The following is a 14,776-nucleotide window of genomic DNA, read 5'->3' as shown; positions in this document are numbered from 1 at the left end:
ACATCAGTAACCTGTACAGTCCAGCGTTCAAAGATCTGTTCTGCAGCAACATATCACTGCCCAGCCAACAGTCATCCCACAAGTGACTGCCACTTACCAGACAGTCTGGTGAAACAAATTCAAAGATGAGGACAGCGTGATTTAAACTATGGTGACATCATCTATCCAAACACGACCAATACCTTACTTTGTGAATTAGATGACATGTATAACATTAATTAGATGCCATTATAAGACATCATTTGACAATGTATAAATCACTAAATGGTCTGTCACTCCCAAACAGAAGACATTGTTTTATATATTTTTTAAATATAGAAACTTAAGCATCTCTGTATATTTATTTATCCTTCATTTAACTAGGCAACTCAGTTAAGAACAAATTCTTATTTTCAATGACAGCCTAAGAACAGTGGGTTAACTGCCTTGTTCAGGGGCAGAATGACAGATTTTTACCTTGTCAGCTCGGGGATTCCATCTTGCAAACTCTCGTTAATCTAACCACATTGTCCGATTTCAAAAAGGCTTTACATCGAAAGCAAAACATTAGATTATGTCAGGAGAGTACCCAGCCAGAAATAATCACACAGCCATTTTTCAAGCTAGCATATATGTCACATAAACCCAAACCACAGCTAAATACAGCACTAACCTTTGATGATCTTCATCAGATGACACCCCTAGGACATTATGTTATACAATACATGCATGTTATGTTCAATAAAGTTCATATTTATATCAAAAACCAGCTTTTTACATAAGCATGTGACGTTCAGAACTAGCAAACACACTGAAAACTTCCGGTGAATTTACTAAATTACTCTTGATAGTCGTTTACAAAATACATAACAATTATTTAAAGAATTATAGATACAGACCTCCTTTATGCAATTGCGGTGTCAGATTGGATTTGGAGTCACACTCACACTCAAAATTAAAGTGGAAAACCACACTACAGGCTGATCCAACTGATGTAATGTCCTTAAAACAAGTCAAAATGAGGCTCAGTAGTGTGTGTGGCCTCCATGTGCCTGTATGACCTCCCTACAATGCCTGGGCATGCTCCTGATGAGGTGGCGGATGGTCTCCTGAGGGATCTCCTCCCAGACCTGGACTAAAGCATCCGCCAACTCCTGGACAGTCTGTGGTGCAACGTGGCGTTGGTGGATGGAGCAAGACATGATGTCCAGGAGTTGGCGGATGCTTTAGTCCAGGTCAATTGGATTCAGGTCTGGGGAATGGGCGGGCCAGTCCATAGCATCAATGCCTTCCTCTTGCAGGAACTGCTGACACACTCCAGCCACATGAGGTCTAGCATTGTCTTGCATTAGGAGGAACCCCGGGCCAACCGCACCAGCATATGGTCTCCCATGGGGTCTGAGGATCTCATCTCGGTACCTAATGGCAGTCAGGCTACCTCTGGGGATCACATGGAGGGCTGTGCGGCCCCCCAAAGAAATGCCACCCCACACCATGACTGACCCACCGCCAAACCGGTCATGCTGGAGGATGTTGCAGGCAGCAAAATGTTCTCCACGGCGTCTCCAGACTCTTTCACGTCTGTCACGTGCTCAGTGTGAACCTGCTTTCATCTGTGAAGAGCACAGGGCGCCAGTGGCGAATTTGCCAATCTTGGTGTTCTCTGGCAAATGCCAAACGTCCTGCACAGTGTTGGGCTGTAAGCACAACCTCCACCTGTGGACGTCGGGCCCTCATACCTCCCTCATGGAGTCTGTTTCTGACCGTTTGAGCAGACACATGCACATTTGTGGCCTGCTGGAGGTCATTTTGCAGGGCTCTGGCAGTGCTCCTCCTGCTCCTCCTTGCACAAAGGTGGAGGTAGCGGTCCTGCTGCTGGGTTGTTGCCCTCCTACGGCCTCCTCCACCTCTCCTGATGTACTGGCCTGTCTCCTGGTAGCACCTCCATGCTCTGGACACTACGCTGACAGACACAGCAAACCTTCTTGCCACAGCTCGCATTGATGTGCCATCCTGGATGAGCTGCACTACCTGAGCCACTTGTGTGGGTTGTAGACTCCGTCTCATGCTACCACTAGAGTGAAAGCACCGCCAGCATTCAAAAGTGACCAAAACATCAGCCAGGAAGCATAGGAACTGAGAAGTGGTCTGTGGTCCCCACCTGCAGAACCACTCCTTTATTGGGGGTGTCTTGCTAATTGCCTATAATTTCCACCTGTTGTCTATTCCATTTGCACAACAGCATGTGAAATTTATTGTCAATCAGTGTTGCTTCCTAAGTGGACAGTTTGATTTCACAGAAGTGTGATTGACTTGGAGTTACATTGTGTTGTTTAAGAGTTCCCTTTATTTTTTTGAGCAGTGTATTATAGGTACTTCATTGTATTAGCTCTACTGGTAGTTGTAGCAGTAGTTTTATTAGTAGTTTTAGCAGTAGTTTTATTAATTGTAGTAGTAGTTGTAGCAGTAGTTTTACTAGTAGTTTTATTAGTAGTTTTATTAGTAGTTTTATTAGTTATATTAGTAGTTGTATCAATCGTATTATTATTTGTACTTGAAGTTGTATCAATCGTTTTATTAGTTGTATTAGCAGTTGTAACAGTAGTTTAATTCGTTGTATTAGTAGTTGTATCAATAGTTTTATTAGTTGTATTAGTAGTTGTAGCAGTAGTTGTATCAATAGTTTTATTAGTTGTATTAGTAGTTGTATCAATAGTTGTATTAGTTATATTAGTAGTTGTAGCAGTAGATGTATTAGTTATATTAGTAGTTTTAGCAGTAGTTTTATTAGTTATATTAGTAGTTTTAGCAATAGTTGTATTAGTTGTATTAGTAGTTGTATCAATAGTTGTATTAGTTATATTAGTAGTTGTATCAATAGTTTTATTAGTTGTATTAGTAGTTGTATCAATAGTTTTATTAGTTGTAGCAGTAGTTTTATTAGCTGTATTAGTAGTTGTAGCAGTAGTTTTATCAATAGTTTTATTAGTTGTATTAGTAGTTGTATCAATAGTTTTATTAGTTGTATTAGTAGTTGTTTCAATAGTTTTATTAGTTGTATTAGTAGTTGTATCAATAGTTTTATTAGTTGTAGCAGTAGTTTTATTAGTTGTATTAGTAGTTGTAGCAGTAGTTGTATCAACAGTTTTATTATTTGTATTAGAAGTTGTATCAATAGGTGTATTAGTTATATTAGTAGTTGTAGCAGTAGTTTTATTTGTTGTATTAGTAATTGTAGCAGTAGTTGTATTATTTGTATTAGAAGTTATATCAATAGTTGTATTAGTTGTAGCAGTAGTTGTAGCAGTAGTTGTATTAGTTATATTAGTAGTTTTGTCACGTTCTGACCTGTAAAGGTGTTATTTGTTAGTGTTTAGTTTGGTCAGGATGTGGCAGGGGGTATTTGTTTTATGTGGTTCAGGGTGGTTGTGTGTATGTGTCCATGTAGAGAGGGGTATTTGATTTATTAGTCCAGGGTTTTGGTTATTGTTCTATGTTAGTTTATTTATATGTTCTGTCTAGTCATTTGTATTTCTATGTTTAGTTAATTGGTGTTGGGGCCTTCAGTTGGAGGCAGCTGTCTATCGTTGCCTCTGATTGAATGTCCTATAATTAGAGGTGTGTTTGTATTGTGGGTAGTTGTATTCTGTTTTGTGCTTGTCACCTGACAGAACTGTTAGTGTCGTTTCTGTTAATTGTATACGTGTTTATTTTTTCTCCTTCTTATATATTAAAAAGAGAAGATGAGTATGCACTTCCCTGTTGCGTCTTGGTCCTCCACACACGACACACGTTACAAGTTTTAGCAGTTGTTTTATTAGTAGTATTAGTAGTTGTAGCAGTAGTTGTAGCAGTAGTTGTATTAGTTGTAATAGTAGTTGTAGCAGTAGTTTTATTAGTTGTATTAGTAGTTGTAGCAGTAGTTGTATCAATAGTACCATTAGTAGTTGTAGCAGTAGTTGTAGTTGTATTAGTTCTATTAGTAGTTTTAGCAGTAGTTTTATTAGTTGTATTAGTAGTTGTAGCAGTAGTTTTATTAGTTGTATTAGTAGTTGTAGCAGTAGTTTTATTGGTAATATTAGTAGTTGTAGCAGTAGTTTTATTAGTTATATTAGTAGTTGTATTGTCACGTCCTGACCAGCAGATGGAGCTAGTGTTTGAGTTTTGGGGTCAGGACGTGGCAGGTTTGTGTTTGTATATGTTGGTTGGATGATTGGGACTTCCAATTGAAGGCAGGTGTGTATAGTTGCCTTTGATTGGAAGTCCTATATAGGTGTATGTGTTTGTCTTTGGGGTTGTGGGGAATTGTTGTGAGCACTGCTTTGTTTGGTTGAGCCTGCCACACGTCACATTGTGAGTACCGTCCATTGTTTTGTTTATTGTTTTGTTTTCTCAAGTGGATACCTTACATGTTTTTTGCAGTAATAAATATGAGTATCCACACTTCCGCTGCGCCTTGGTCCTTCTCTCTCCCGCACGACTTATTCTGTGACAGAATTCCCCACCAACACAGGACCAAGCAGCGGAAGAAGGCTGGCAAGGACTGGGAGACCGAGAGGCACCCCCAATAATTTTTTAGGGGGGGGCACAAGGGCTATTTGGCGGGGCAAGATTACAGCCCCAGGCCAGCTCCCCGTACCCTTGTAGGGCAGACTGGACAGGTCCCGTGCTTTGGGGTTGGGGCTGTGGTGAGGCCTGGGATTTTCAGGCCGGTAGGCAAGGTACCAGCACCCCGCATGTGCCAGGGCGAAGTAGGCATCGAGCCGGAAGGGGTGATGCCAACCCTGCACTCAAGACCGCCAGTGCGCCCTTTCGGTCCGGTGTTTCCCGCTAGACACACTAGCATGGAGGTGCGTGTCTCCAGGCTGGCAAGTCCAATACCAGCCCCACGCATCAGGAGTCTAGTGCGTCAGCCCAGCCTCGCCAGTCAACAGTAACCAGAGCTGCCCGCCAGTCAACAGTCGTCAGAGCTGCCCGCCAGTCAACAGTCGTCAGAGCTGCCCGCCAGTCAACAGTCGTCAGAGCTGCCCGCCAGTCAACAGTCGTCAGAGCTGCCCGCCAGTCAACAGTCGTCAGAGCTGCCCGCCAGTCAACAGTCGTCAGAGCTGCCCGCCAGTCAACAGTCGTCAGAGCTGCCCGCCAGTCAACAGTCGCCAGAGAGGTCAGACTGCGCTGAACTGCCGGAGTGGCCAGACTGCGCTGAACTGCCGGAGTGGCCAGACTGCGCTGAACTGCCGGAGTGGCCAGACTGCGCTGAACTGCCGGAGTGGCCAGACTGCGCTGAACTGCCGGAGTGGCCAGACTGCCCTGAACTGCCGGAGTGGCCAGACTGCCCTGAACTGCCGGAGTGGCCAGACTGCCCTGAACTGCCGGAGTGGCCAGACTGCCCAGACTGTCCCGAGTTGCCAGACTGCCCCGAGCTGCCAGACTGCCCCGACTGCCCCGAACTGCCAAAGTGGCCCGACTGCCTGGAACGGCCAGAACCGGAGCCACCTCCAGGATAGGTGGGTTGGGGAGGGAGGGTGTAGCACAGTGCCGTCGGTGACGGCAGCCACTCTCCCTTCCCTCCCTTATGGTTTAGGGGTTATTGTTTGTTGGTTTTTGTTGGGGTATTGGGGATTTTCTTGTGTTTTTCTTGTGTTTTTCTTTTTAGGTGCATTCCGGGGACTGCACCTTGAGGGGGGGGTACTGTCACGTCCTGACCAGCAGATGGAGCTAGTGTTTTAGTTTTGGGGTCAGGACGTGGCAGGTTTGTGTTTGTATATGTTGGTTGGATGATTGGGACTTCCAATTGAAGGCAGGTGTGTATAGTTGCCTTTGATTGGAAGTCCTATATAGGTGTGTGTGTTTGTCTTTGGGGTTGTGGGGAATTGTTGTGAGCACTGCTTTGTTTGGGTGAGCCTGCCACACCGTCACATTGTGAGTACCGTCCATTGTTTTGTTTTGTTTTCTCAAGTGGATACCTTACATTTTTTTTGCAGTACTAAATATGAGTATCCACACTTCCGCTGCGCCTTGGTCCTTCTCTCTCCCGCACGACTTATTCTGTGACATGTATCAATAGTTTTATTAGTGATATTAGTAGTTGTATCAATAGTTTTATTAGTTGTATTAGTAGTTGTATCAATAGTTTTATTAGTAGTTGTATCAATAGTTTTATTAGTTGTATTAGTAGTTGTAGCAGTAGTTGTATCAATAGTTTTATTTGTTGTATTAGTAGTTGTAGCAGAAGTTGTATTAGTAGTTGTAGCAGTAGTTTTATTAGTGGTATTAGTAGTTGTAGCAGTAGTTGTATTAGTTATATTAGTAGTTTTAGCAGAAGTTTTATTAGTTGTATTAGTAGTTGTAGCAGTAGTTTTATTAGTTGTATTGCTATTGCTAGTTGTTAAACAACTTTGTTATGCTGTTAATGTACATTATTGTCACGGATGTCCCCGGTACTGCAGCTCACTCCGTTAACCAGCTCCAAAGGTCTAAGTCACCGGCCTTCTAGGAATCACTGAACTGGATTCATTACCACCAACCCCAGACTGTCTTGTCTCAATACGGACACCTGGTTCCCATTCCCTCTGATTAGTATGTTATATACAGTTAAAGTCTGAAGTTTACATACACCTTAGCCAAATACATTTAAACTCAGTTTTTCACAATTCCTGACATTTAATCCTAGTAACAATTCCCTGTCTTAGGTCAGTTAGGATCACCACTTTATTTTAAGAATGTGAAATGTCAGAATAATAGTAGAGAATGATTTATTATAGGTTTTATTTCTTTCATCACATTCCCAGTGGGTCAGAAGTTTACATACACTCAATTAGTATTTGGTAGCATTGCCTTTAAATTGTTTAACATGGGTCAAATGTGTCGGGTAGCCTTCCACAAGCTTCCCACAATAAGTTGGGTGAATTTTGGCCCATTCCTCCTGACAGAGCTTGTGTAACTGAGTCAGGTTTGTAGGCCTCCTTGCTCGCACACATTCTTTCAGTTCTGCCCACAAATGTTCTATAGGATTGAGGTCCGGGCTTTGTGATGGCCACTCCAATACCTTGACTTTGTTGTCCTTAAGTCATTTTGCCACAACTTTGGAAATATGCTTGGGGTCGTTGTTCATTTGGACGACCCATTTGCGACCAAGCTTTAACTTCCTGACTAATGTCTTGAGATGTTGCTTCAATACAGCCACATAATTTTCCTGCCTCATGTTGCCATCTATTTTGTGAAGTGCACCAGTCCCTCCTGCAGCAAAGCACCCCCACAACATGATGCTGCCACCCCCATACTTCACGGTTGTGATGGTGTTCTTTGGCTTGCAAGCCTCCCCCTTTATCCTCCAAACATAACAATGGTCATTTTGGCCAAACAGTTATTTTTGTTTCATCAGACCAGAGGACATTTCTCCAAAAAGTACGATCTTTGTCCCCATGTGCAGTTGCAAACCGTAGTCTGGCTTTTTTATGGCGGTTTTGGAGCAGTGGCTTTTTACTTGCTGAGTGGCCTTTCAGGTTATGTCGATATCGGACTCGTTTTACTGTGGATATAGATACTTTCGTACCTGTTTCCTCCAGCATCTTCACAAGGTCTTTTGCTGTTGTTCTGGGATTGATTTGCACTTTTTGCACCAAAGTACGTTAAACTCTAGGAGACAGAACGCATCTCCTTCCTGAGCGGTATGACGGCTGCGTGGTCCCATGGTGTTTATACTTGCGTACTATTGTTTGTACAGATGAACGTGGTACCTTCGGGCATTTGGAAATTGCTCCCAAGGATGAACCAGACTTGTGGAGGTCTACAATGTTTTTTCTGAGGTCTTGGCTTATTTCTTTTGATTTTCCCATGACGTCAAGCAAAAAGGCACTGAGTTTGAAGGTAGGCCTTGAAATACATCCACAGGTACACCTCCAATTGACTCAAATGATGTCAATTATCCTATCAGATGCTTCTAAAGCCATGACACCATTATCTGGAGTTTTCCAAGCTGTTTAAAGCCACTGTCAATTTTCACCAAACCGGTTGCTCGCGTGCGCCATCGTGCTCCAGCATACATTTATTTTGTCCCCCCCACACCAAATGCGATAACGACACGCAGGTTAAAATATCAAAACAAACTGAACCAATTACGTTCATTTTGGGACAGGTCGAAAAGCATTAAACATTTATGGCAATTTAGCTAGCTTGCTTGCACTTGCTAGCAAATTTGTCCTATTTAGCTAGCTTGCTGTTGCTAGCTAATTTGTCCTGGGTTATAAACATTGAGTTATTATTTTACCTGAAATGCACAAGGTCCTCTACTCCGGCAATTAATCCATACATAAAACAGTCAACCAAATCGTTTCTAGTCATCTCTCCTCCTTCCAGCCTTTTTCTTCTTTGATCTTATATGGTGATTGGCATCTAAACTTACATAGTATTCCCACGACGACCGACAACACAGTTCGTCTTTCAATCACCCACGTGGGTTTAACCAATGAAGAGATGGCACGTGGGTATCTGCTTCTATAAACCAATGAGGAGATGGGAGAGGCAGAACTTGCAGCGCGATCTGCGTCACAAATAGATCTGACTTCTATTTTAGCCCTTGGTAACGCAGACGCTCGTTGATGCGTGCAAGCAGTGTGGGTGCAATAATTGAATAATATAGATTCCTAAATGTAATTAGCAACGCTCGCTCACGCGACGCGAGCGGTGTAGTCAGGGTGTTAGTGTATGTAAACTTCAGACCCACTGGAATTGTGATACACTGAATTATAAGTGAAGTCTGTCTGTAAACAATTGTTGGAAAAATTACTTGGGTAACTCCAACCTAAGTGTATGTAAACTTCCGACTTCAACTGTATGTGCCCTCTGTTCCCCATTGTCCTTGTCGATTATTGTTACCATGTCCGTTGGACCTGTCAGTAACTGTGATGTTGTATCGGATTCCGTGCGACTTGTCATTGTGCAATTGTTTCATGGGTGTCACGACTTCCACCGAAGTCGATGTTTCTCCTTGTTCAGGCGGCGTTCGGCGGTCGTCGTCGCCGTTCTTCTAGCCATCATTGATCTACTTTTCATTTTCCATTTGTTTTGACTTGTCTTCCCACACAGCTGGTTTCAATTCCATCATTACATGTTGTGTATTTAACCCTCTCTTCCCCCCATGTCCTTGTCTGGAATTGTTTATTGTAGTGCTTGTGCACGTTATGCTGGTGTGTAACGGGTATTGTTTACCCATTGAATTATTGTTCTGTTTACGGGGGTTTTATTTACTAAACTGCGCCGTTGTAAATCAGTTTTTGCTCTCCTGCGCCTGACTTCTCTGCCGCCAGTACGCACCCCCTACAATGGGTCTTGTCCCGTGTGTTATCTAGAGGTTTACACCTCGCTCTTTTGTTTGGGTGGAGAAAATAAAACCCCCTATTATGTATTAATGCGCCTGTCTCCTATCATCTCTCTGCAAAAGAGCAGAGAACTAAAAGGTGGAGCTACTGTTAAAGGAAATCCTTCAATTAACTCAAAGAGTGAAAAATCACGACATGGGGGATTCAGTCGGATAGAATTGGTTCAGGTGTGTCGGTTTGGTCGGTCAATAGCCCTACACCTGCTAAATGGAATCTCTAGAATGCATCCTAAATGCTACCCTATTTCATACTGTACTGTATATAGTGCACTACTTTTGACCAGAGCCATATGAGCCCTTGTCAAAAGCAATGCACTATATAGGGAATAGAGTGTCATTTGGGACACACCTAAATGAACTGTTTGCTGTGTCATCTTTCTGCTGCTAAGACCAGCAGAGCCCTACTCCTCCTGTTACGTTACAGTAACGTCTGAGACCAGTAGAGCCCTACTCCTCCGGTAACGTTACAGTAACGTCTGAGACCAGTGGAGCCCTACTCCTCCTGTTACATTACAGTAAAAAAGGAGCTACAGCTTAGGAGTGTTCTCATCTTTCTGTCTAGTCATGTAATTACAGGCCAAAAACCTGGATGGGGATTTAACCTTTATTTCCCAAATGGAACCCTATTCCTTATAGTCCTCTTCTTTTGACTAGGGCCTTGATCAGGGCCCATATGGCTCCGGTCAAAAGTAGTGCACTACATAGGTAATGGGTTGTAATTTAGGCTGCATCCTTAGAGTCTTGGTTAGTGAACTCAAAGTTACCTTGCCAGGCTGCATGTCAATGGAGGCAGTGTCCTGGTAGAGGACAAAAGCAATTCAGAATGTTATTACCATTCAAATTAGAACATATAGAGGGCCCCGCCTCTCTGATTGGTGAAATAATGGTAGTCGTTTGTCTAGGTCTCAGAGACCTTTCATTTCCCATTCATGTCTTATTAGCCCTACATGCATCATCATCACACTGTCATTAAAAAGAAAAAAATCTAATTGATTCTGAGAAGAAAAAAAGCAATGGCCCAGGTAGAGGGTGGTGGTATAGGGTGTGTCTGAAATAGCACCTTATTCACTATATAGTGTGCTACTTTGACCATTGGGCAATATATAAGGAATAGGGTGACATTTTGGACGCAGACCATTGTCATTTATCAGAGCTCTGGCCTTTTCCTGATGATGACTTTTCTTTTATTATTGGTCTTCCTGTGCAGACAGATATACGGAGGCCCGGAAGGGACATACATCCTCATCAGACATCAGCGCTAACAGCAGCAAACGGCAGCTAACGGCTAGGATAACATATACGTTATACATGCTGCATAACAATGACTAAAGCATATTACAGCACCTGTGATTAATGCTAAGGTTTGTGATTAATGTGAGGTGAGTCTACGAGGGGGGACATGTTCTCAAGTTTTATTCAAAACACATCCAGTGTTGCTAGCTGATTGTCAGGTGGTTGGAGATGGAAGAATAATGATGATGATGATGATTATGATTTCGGGTAGAAATGCAAACTTCTGCTATGTTGAGTGATTTTGTTTTTGAAAGATACTATTTTTTTAAAATTAAGGTTTAGGATAATGATGGTTGCATATCAAAGTGGCACTGTAGTCTTGGAACAGAACATCTGTATATCTATCCATATTAAATCAACAAACATTAGGAATCAAAAAGAAAGGAGAATCAAGCCACTCTTCATATAATTTAATTAAAATACCTTTATTTGTATGGCATGTTCAATTGAAACAAAGTTTAAAAAACTCTGACGTGTTTCGGCTGCATGGCCTTTGTCAGGGAGTACGTTAGGAATGCTTTGATTTCCCATCAGAACGTTAAATCAGTAAAACTGAAGTAGAAGTTCAGTGTCAGTGAAAGTTCATGAGAACATAGCTTCTATCAGGTTATCTCTTTCCCTCGTATTGGATGGTAGTTGGATGGTTGTAATCCTCAGAAGGTCCACTATGATAAGCAGTCTATTCTTCCCCTCAGAGTCTTCCAAACAGCAGCCTGACAGAGAGAGACTCATAATTGATCTGTTAAACAGAACCCAACTACTGTAAATGAACCAGCTCAATGTGCCATTGACATCCAATTTAATTACATTTTACAAGTCCCTAACCGATGCTGTAAAACAATGTTCAGTAGATGCCGAATCAGTCACCCTCCCTTTCGCTCACTTTTCACATTTCCTCTTTTCAGTACTTTGAAGTCATAACAATCCAGCCTGTAAACCTCTAGAGAGGTACAGTAGCAGTGGAGGCAGTCCAGACCAGACCAGTAAAGTGTAGACCAGTAAAGTTCATTCCAGACCAGTCCAGAGCAGACCAGACCAGTATAGTCCAGACCAGTAAAGTCAATTTCATTCCAGACCAGTCCAGACCAGTAGAGTCCATTCCATTTCATTCCAGACCAGACCAGACCAGTAAAGTCCAGACCAGTAAAGTCCATTCCATTTCATTCCAGATCAGACCAGAAAAGTCCAGACCAGTAAAGCCCAGACCAGTCCAGAACAGACCAGTAAAGTCCATTCCATTCCAGACCAGACCAGTAAAGTCCAGACCAGTCCAGAACAGACGAGACCAGTAAAGTCCAGACCAGTCCAGTCCAGACCAGTAAAGTCCAGACCAGTCCAGACCAGTAATGTCCAGTCCAGACCAGACCAGACCAGTACAGACCAGAACAGTAGAGCACAGTGATATTAGTGACCTGGTGCCTAAAACACATTGAATTTGCATTGTTTTTCACAGCGTGGTGAAAATGGATTCCCCTGGAACATGAAACAGTAGTACCTCTGACTGTTACACTACTAAGAAAAATGATGGATCACAGGAGGACGGAGACAATTGGAGACAATTGAATTTCAGCAACATTATGTAATTGAATCGGTGCTTGGAGTGCAAGAGAACGTCTCAGGTTCCACTCTCCCTTCCTCCTTCTCCTTCCATTCCTCCTTGTCCTCCTCCTACTCTCTCCTTCTCTTTCCTGCCTCCTCCTCTCTCCTCCTACTCCCTCCCTCCCTCCCTGCCTCCCTTCCATCTCTGCCTCCTCCTCCTCCTCCTCCCTGCCTCCTCCTTCTCTCTGCCTCATCCTCTCTGCCTCATCCTCTCCATTTCTCTCTGCCTCGTCCTCTCTTCTCCTCCTCCTCTCCTTTCCTCTCTTCTCCTCCTCCCTCCTACTCCTCTCTGCCTCCTCCTCTCTCCTCCTCTCTGCCTCTTCCTCTCTGACCACCAGTCCTGACAGGTTTGGAGCACCCGCTGGTCTCCACACCATCACGATCCCAAGGCGCTTCCAACGATCAGAGCGTACTTATTAAGTGGTCTTTCAAGATGGCTTATTTGCAATTTACATTTAAGTCATTTAGCAGACGCTCTTATCCAGAGCGACTTACAAATTGGTGCATTCACCTTATGATATCCAGTGGAACAACCACTTTACAATAGTGCATCTAAATATTTTAGGGGGGGGGTTAGAAGGATTACTTTATCCTATCCTAGGTATTCCTTAAAGAGGTGGGGTTTCAGGTGTCTCCGGAAGGTGGTGATTGACTCCGCTGTCCTGGCGTCGTGAGGGAGCTTGTTCCACCATAGGGGTGCCAGAGCAGCGAACAGTTTTGACTGGGCTGAGTGGGAACTGTGCTTCCTCAGAGGTAGGGGGGCCAGCAGGCCAGAGGTGGATGAGCGCAGTGCCCTCGTTTGGGTGTAGGGACTGATCAGAGCCTGAAGGTACGGAGGTGCCGTTCCCCTCACGGCTCCGTAGGCAAGCACCATGGTCTTGTAGCAGATGCGAGCTTCAACTGGAAGCCAGTGGAGAGAGCGGTGGAGTGGGGTGACGTGAGAGAACTTGGGAAGGTTGAACACCAGACGGGCTGCGGCGTTCTGGATGAGTTGTAGGGGTTTAATGGCACAGGCAGGGAGCCCAGCCAACAGCGAGTTGCAGTAATCCAGACGGGAGATGGCAAGTGCCTAGATTAGGACCTGCGCCGCTTCCTGTGTGAGGCAGGGTCGTACTCTGCGAATGTTGTAGAGCATGAACCTACAGGATCGGGTCACCGCCTTGATGTTAGTGGAGAACGACAGGGTGTTGTCCAGGGTCACACCAAGGTTCTTAGCACTCTGGGAGGAGGACACAATGGAGTTGTCAACCGTGATGGCGAGATCATGGAACGGGCAGTCCTTCCCCAGGAGGAAAAGCAGCTCCATCTTGCTGAGGTTCAGCATGAGGTGGTGATCCATCATCCACACTGATATGTCTGCCAGACATGCAGAGATGCAATTCGCCACCTGGTTATCAGAAGGGGGAAAGGAGAAGATTAATTGTGTGTCGTCTGCATAGCAATGATAGGAGAGACCATGTGAGGATATGACAGAGCCAAGTGACTTGGTGTATAGCGAGAATAGGAGAGAAGGTGGCAAAGAGCTTCCTAGGGTTAGAGGCAGATGCTTGGAATTTAGAGTGGTAGAAAGTGGCTTTAGCAGCAGAAACAGAAGAGGAAAATGTAGAGAGGAGGGAGTGAAAGGATGCCAGGTCCGCAGGGAGGCGAGTTTTCCTCCATTTCCGCTCGGCTGCCCGGAGCCCTGTTCTGTGAGCTCGCAATGAGTCGTCGATCCACGGAACAGGAGGGGAGGACCGAGCCGGCCTGGAGGATAGGGGACATAGAGAGTCAAAGGATGCAGAAAGGGAGGAGAGGAGGGTTGAGGAGGTAGAATCAGGAGATAGGTTTGAGCAGAGGGAAGAGATGATAGGATGGAAGAGGAGAGAGTAGCGGGAGAGAGAGAGCGAAGGTTGCGACGGCACAATACTATCCGAGTAGGGGCAGAGTGAGAAGTGTTGGAGGAGAGCGAGAGGGAAAAGGATACAAGGTAGTGGTCGGAGACTTGGAGGGGAGTTGCAATGAGATTAGTGGAAGAACAGCATTTAGTAAAGATGAGGTCAAGCGTATTGCCTGCCTTGTGAGTAGGGGGGGGAAGGTGAGAGGGTGAGGTCAAAAGAGGAGAGGAGTGGAAAGAAGGAGGCAGAGAGGAATGAGTCAAAGGTAGACGTGGGGAGGTTAAAGTCACCCAGAACTGTGAGGTGAGCCATCCTCAGGAAAGGAACTTATCAAGGCGTCAAGCTCATTGATGAACTCTCCAAGGGAACCTGGAGGGCGATAAATGATAAGGATGTTAAGCTTGAAAGGGCTGGTAACTGTGACAGCATGGAATTCAAAGGAGGTGATAGACAGATGGGTCAGGGGAGAAAGAGAGAATGTCCACTTGGGAGAGATGAGGATTCCAGTGCCACCACCCCGCTGGCCAGATGCTCTCGGGGTATGCGAGAACACGTGGGCAGAGGAGGAGAGAGCAGTAGGAGTAGCAGTGTTATCTGTGGTAATCCATGTTTCCGTCAGCGCCAAGAAGTCGAGGGACTGGAGGGTAGCGTAGGC

Source organism: Salmo trutta, chromosome 13 (assembly GCF_901001165.1).
Source record: "Salmo trutta chromosome 13, fSalTru1.1, whole genome shotgun sequence".
Lineage (NCBI taxonomy): Eukaryota > Metazoa > Chordata > Actinopteri > Salmoniformes > Salmonidae > Salmo > Salmo trutta.
Note: the sequence above shows the minus strand (reverse complement) of the source record.